Source organism: Monodelphis domestica, chromosome 4 (assembly GCF_027887165.1).
Source record: "Monodelphis domestica isolate mMonDom1 chromosome 4, mMonDom1.pri, whole genome shotgun sequence".
In the NCBI taxonomy this organism is placed as follows: Eukaryota; Metazoa; Chordata; class Mammalia; order Didelphimorphia; family Didelphidae; genus Monodelphis; species Monodelphis domestica.
This window is the reverse complement of record NC_077230.1, coordinates 206,589,827-206,596,344: the sequence shown is the minus strand read 5'-3', so window position 1 is coordinate 206,596,344 and position 6,518 is coordinate 206,589,827.

The window sequence follows — 6,518 nt, the reverse complement described above, 5'->3', positions numbered from 1 at the left end:
GTAAGAGTCTAAAGTTTGATTAGGAGAAAAATAATGTGGAAAACATTTTGATTAAAGCTGGATCCCTGATAGAAAATAGTCTCCTTGGGCTTTTAATTTCAAACATAAGCATGAAGGAATTGCTATGTCTGGAACCTCAATAACTATACACTGTATGTATTCAAAATAAAAGACATTTATATGCTAACTTCCCAGGCCTAAAAGATGTTTACTATTTATTGGCAAATAGGGTAACAATTGAAAAGAAATGATCACTTTGTGATCATCTTGATTTAAGCAAAAACATGGAAAGGACAAGACAGTCTCTTATTTATTCACCTTTGTAGTTTTAAAAAATATAAAAGAGCTACAAGTTTAGCATAAGTTTTGAAATTTTTAGAATATGAAATATACAAAAGTTGTATGAAATGCAAAAGATTTGAGAAATAGACTTTAACAAAAGCATGTGGAATTTAGAATTGCAGCACTGATTTTGAACCAATTAAAAGGCAACAACCTCATTAATCTACATGAATGAACTTGACAGAATTTAACATATGCCTAATAAGTGTTGCAATGTTCTTTAAGTTGTGTTTTCTTTTGCAAGGACTGAGTTACTATTTGACATGTAGAAAGAATTTAATAGATCATGAAAACCTTTAGCCAAAGTGTAAGCTCTTGGGAAAAGAGTTGGGGAAAATCTCAGTGAGGCCATCTATGTCCTCACAGGACCAACTTTCCATTATGAATGGTTTGTAGTTACTGCTGGATGTTGAAAATCTTTTTAAAATTCATTATTAGAACTTTTATCTTAAATTTTTCCCCTTACTTCTCTTTTAGAATGTTAGTAAGCTTGGCCCTGGGGAAAAGTTGATAAAAAGTACCTCTCTTTGTTTGCTGTAAGGGTGGATTATGGATATTATGGATATGGAAGGTTATATACTATCATATATCACAAATATGTTGATCAGTTTTACTGAACCATGTTCCTTTTTATATAAACTGCATACATATTTATATCAACATAATATGATATAGTATGCATAAGCAATATATAATATTATCTAAAATTATATTATTTATATAAATTCCTCCTTGTGTAGGAAAGGGAATTATAGTCAGAAACTAACATAATATAGAAGTAAAAGGTATAAATAAAAATAATATAAACTTTTAAAACTAAAATATTTCTTTTGACAGAAATGGAATAACAATGTTTTTCTACTTAATACATGAATTTAATAAGTTTAAAATTCAACCAGTTACAGTAATTAGGTTCATCTACTTGCATTTAGTTGTCAAAATAGTCTTCTTATGGTTCAGATCTAACAATATTCCTTCCCTACTCACAAATCTTCAGTGGCTCCTTTTTAACCTATGAATGAAATACAGATTCCTCAGATTAACTTTTAAAGTTTTTTATAAGCTGATTCCAACCTACTTTCCCAAATTTATTTAATGATATTTTCCATTCATTCTATTCTTCCCCTTCTGGCTTTGCTTCTGACTTTCCTGACTTTGCCACTGTATCTCAGTTAATTCTTATTCTAGAATTTCCCTCAGTTTCTGGGGCATCTCCACCCTGGAATATCTATCCTTCTCTGAAAACTTCACCTTAGAATACCTTTTTATCATGTTGGCCCTTTTCTCCCATTGGTGAGGTCTTTTCTGGGGGCCTCCAATTTGGGAAAGTACTCAGGCCAGCCTGCTTTCATTTGCCTTCTGGCTTTGCTTTTGACTTTTCAGATTTGCTCCCCTCACCCCTTTTTAGCTCCCTTAGCACGTTACTTGGCACAAAGTAAGCACTTATTAAATGTTTGTTGACATCCTTCCTACATATGCAGACTCTATATTTTTGTTAAACTCTCCTGCCGACATTAGTCCCTCACAGTGACTGTGCACCCTGTCTGAAATGCCTCTTAAAATCTCTAACTTTCTTCAAAACTCAGCTTAAGTTTCTTCTACAGAAAGTCTTTCCTAATTCTGTCATTTATTAGTGCTGACCTTCCTCAAATTACTATTGTCTTTAATTTTTACTTTCAGTTTCAAAGTCTCTGCCTCCTTCCACAATATCTCTCATCCACTGTGAAGACAAAAAATAATATTCATTATACATATAGAGTCATACAAAATACATTGTAACATTAGCTATATTACAAAAAAGTATTCAAAATAAAGTGAAAAAATATGCTTTAATTTACTCAGAGTCCATCAGTTTTCTCTGGATGTGCCTGGCTTTTTCATCATGAGTCTTTTGGAATTGTTGTGGATTATTGTACTGATAAGAGTTGCTAAGTATTTCATGGTTGACCATTTTTACAATATTGCTGTTATTATGTACAGTGTTCTTGATTCTACTCACTTTACTTTGCATCAGTTCATATAAGTCTTCATAGTTTTTTCTGAAAACTTTTTCATTATTTTTTACATCACATTTCTTGCATAATTTTAAAAATCACAATCATAAACCACAACTTGTTTAACCATTCCTCAGTATAGACAGTCCCTCAATTTCTAATTCTTTGCAAACTCAATTAGAAATATATATCTATATATATTTCACATATGTTTCCTATTTATTTTTCTTTGATCTCTTAGTGGTATTTCCGGGTCAAAGGATATGTACAGTTTTATAGCACCTTGAGCATAGTTCCAAATCATTCTCCAGAATGATTAGATTCACAACCACAGTAGCAGTGCATCAGTGTCCCTATTTTTCCATATGCCCCAATATTCAACAATTTCCTTTTCTTTCATGTTAGTCAATCTGATTAGTTTGAGGTGATTCAAATTACTTTTTATTTAATCATTCATTCATGTGAATATCACATTACCCAAGTAGAATGTAAGTTTTTTGAAAGGATGGACTATTTCTTTTTTATTTTTCCATTTCACATATGCACAGTGTCTAGTGCATAATACCTGCTTAATAAATATTTGTTAAATTGAACAGGAAAGAATTGAATATATTAACTCCCATCTAATATGAATAAAAAAATCTGCAAAAATAAGATGGCTAGACTAAATAATCTTTAAGGTTTTTTCTGACTCCAAAACATTTTATGTGTTCATTAAAATATCTTTTACTTCTTTCTATTTGAAGTGTTACTTTTCTATATTATTACATTTGGAGACTTTGTTGTATATTTTTATCCTGGTATTGCTAGATTTATTGCAAGTTCAAGCTGAAATCTACTTTCTTCAAGTAGGCTGGTTCTTTCTCTTTATTAGTTATTTTTAATTTATCATATACATAATTAATATTTACATATATAATAATATATAATATATAATAATATAACATATTAATAATTAATAATATAACATATTAATAATAAATAATATTATTAATTAATAATTAATTAATAAAATAATTAATAATATAATAATATAATGTATTAATAATACATAATATACGACAGCAATAACTCTTTTTTGCTTTTCTTCATATCTTCATTGTCTAGCACAGTGCCCAGGACATAATAGATGTTTGAATGCTTGTTGACTAACTCACTGATTACATTTTTCCATTCATCAGTGGGATTCATATTTTATTATATGTATTTTGGGAATTATATGAATTCAATTTTTTGAATCATATAGATATTTTATTATAATGAAAAGAAAAATTATATTCTCATCAGTAAAATGGGCAGAAAATCGGGTTGCAAGTCTGGATAAGGCAGGCAGCAGATGACAGATGAACTCAGGAGAGGTGGAAGTTAGGGTAAGTGGCTAACTTTTGGTGAATTTAGGGTAAGGAGAATAAGGGTTAGGGCAGGAAGCTGCTATTAGGAACTGTTGAAGTCAGCAGGGTTTGTTTGCTGACAGGCAGAGATGGAGCAGTCAGGTATAGAGACAGGCTGCTGGACCATTGGTTCAGAAAAGGCATGAGGCATAAGCCTCCCAAGGGCTGGGCCTAGTTCTCAATGACAATAGTTGTCCAGTCCAGGACCTGGTGACAGAACCTTTCATTTTTGAGTTTCAGAAATACATGGAGAGTTTACTGTGCTCTTCAGCAAATGATTTTGTATACTGAATGCAAATAAGTTTATACAACATAAGCCTTTGAAGCAGAAATATTAACTTTCCTTTTTTCATCATTCACCCTATCTGCAGTTTGGGGAAACCTATAGATTCCTTCTCAGAAGAATGTTTTTAAATACCTAAAATAACATACAAAGGTCACAAAATAAATGAATTAAGTTCAAATGATAATATGGTTATCAAAATATATTTTAAGTGGACCTCAGGTTAAAAACCTCTGCGTTAAGGGGAAGCTAGATTGCTTAATGGATAGACCACCAGACCTGGAGATGAGATGACCTGGGTTAAAATCTGATCTCAGACACCTCCTAGCTGTGTGAACTTGGGCTAGTCACTTAACCACAGTTGTTTACCTCTTGCTGTTCTTCTGCCTTATAACTGAAGACATCAAGAAAGGGTAAAAAAGAAAAAAAGAACCTCTCCTTTTGAGCTCAAGAATGAGAGGAGCTTTTGCTCAAATAGTATCTCTAGGGACAGACCTGGAAGTCAGTGTATCCAGGCTTATATTTAATAAAACAGAATTTCAATACAGAAAAAGGAAGTTAATTGTAATAGCAGGAATTTGATGTTTATGTTATTGATATTATTATGTCTTTTTCCTTTTTGCTTTGTCTGGTCTACACTATGTGCTCTATGAACTGTGCCCTCTTTACTACAAACTCTTTAAGGGCAGGAACTTCATCAGTCTCTCACTTGGTGCTCTGACCCAGGTGGGTGCTCAATAAATATTTGTCCCCCAGCTGACTATTCCCTGTCCAACTTTTTCTTAACTAAACAAGGAGGTAACAACATTCAAAATTTCCTGAATAAAAACCATGTTTTCAAAAAAAGATGGAAAAAATCCACTGTCACCGAGAAATGACTTCATTAATGAACTTTCCAGAAACTTTAAAAGTATTTTGGTTCCTCATGGGAAGCTAATGTTATTCTAAATTCAGCTATCCTAGTCCTACTGTCTGGCCAGGTCTACTATGTAGACCTTAGTTTAGGAAAAATATCATAAAAATGTAGTGACATAACCCATTGAAATCAAATTATAGAAAATGTCAAATTTTTATCAGTTTTGTCCAGATGAGTTAGTCTTTCTGAATATTTATCTTTGTCTGTGAATGTATGCATAAACACTTTAAACTCCTTATTCTGATATTCAAGGCTTTCCTCATTATCAGATTTAATTCTTTCCCAGACACTATATTTACTTTGCATTACGCTGTCCAAATATCAAACAACTTGAAAATTTTCTGTTTCTTGATTATCTTCTTCTCCCTCTCATCACAATCTCTTTTCCTATACATCACTGCCCTCAAAATGAACTTCTGACAATCTCCATCTTTGGAAGTATTTTCTTTTATTCAACATCCAGGTTATTTTTAATTTCTTTCATGGATCCTTTTAAACCCTCAGCTAAAAATGATCCATCCTTGTATGACTTAAAGAATTTATTTTGTATATTCCTCCTCCATTCATTTGACATCTTTTAATTTATAATATAGTTTGCTTAATTATCTTATTGATAAGCTTCCATAATACTAGACTAGAATCTCTGAAGGAAACAACTGTGACATTTTTCAGATTAATGATGGATGAATGAATGGATGAAGAGATACTTAGTATTCCTATTTCTTTTGTTGTTGTTAGAGAAAATATTGATGACTAAAGGAAAAGAGGATTGCAGAGGTTAGAAGGATAGATACTGTCTTGGAAGCAACAATCCTGAATTTGGGTAGACTTTGGGAGATAGTGGAGATAGAAGGACCTGGTGCACTATGGCATCTGGGTTCATAAAGAATCAGACAGGGCTGAATGATTAAACAATGAAAACAAATTCCCATTTTTGTCATATTTCTATACATGGTGCTTTTAGCCCTTGTGGTGGGCTTTGGACTCCTTTGACAGCTTGGTGAAGTGACACATTGTCAGTTTTTTTTAAATCAAAAATATATTATTTTCCTAATAAATGTAAGAACAATTTCCCACATTTTTCTCAAATTCATAAGATGCCAACTGCCTCCATTCTTCCTTTCTGGGTCTCCTTTTGGAGATGGTAAACATTTTGATCTGGATTATACTTGTATTCTCATGCAAGATGTTCTTCCATATTGGTCATTGTTTTAGATAATATTCATATAAAATCAAAACCCCAACATAAAACCATGTGGAAAACTAATGTGAAAGATATTATGCTTTGATCTATATCTGACTCCAATAGTTCTTTTTCTGGAGATAGATAGCATTCTAAAATGTCTGGACCTAGCTAAATTTTTCATTTGATCATTATTCAATATTGCTGTTACAGTGTACAATGTTTACCCAGTTCTGCTTATTTTGCTCTGCATCAATTCATGCAGATCTTTTCAGGTTTTTTTTCCCCTGAAATCATCCTGCTTTTCATTTCTTATATCAAAATACTATTCCATAACCATCATATACTACAACTTGTTCAGATTTTTCCCAGTTGATGGACATCCCCTCAATTTCCAATTCTTTGCCAC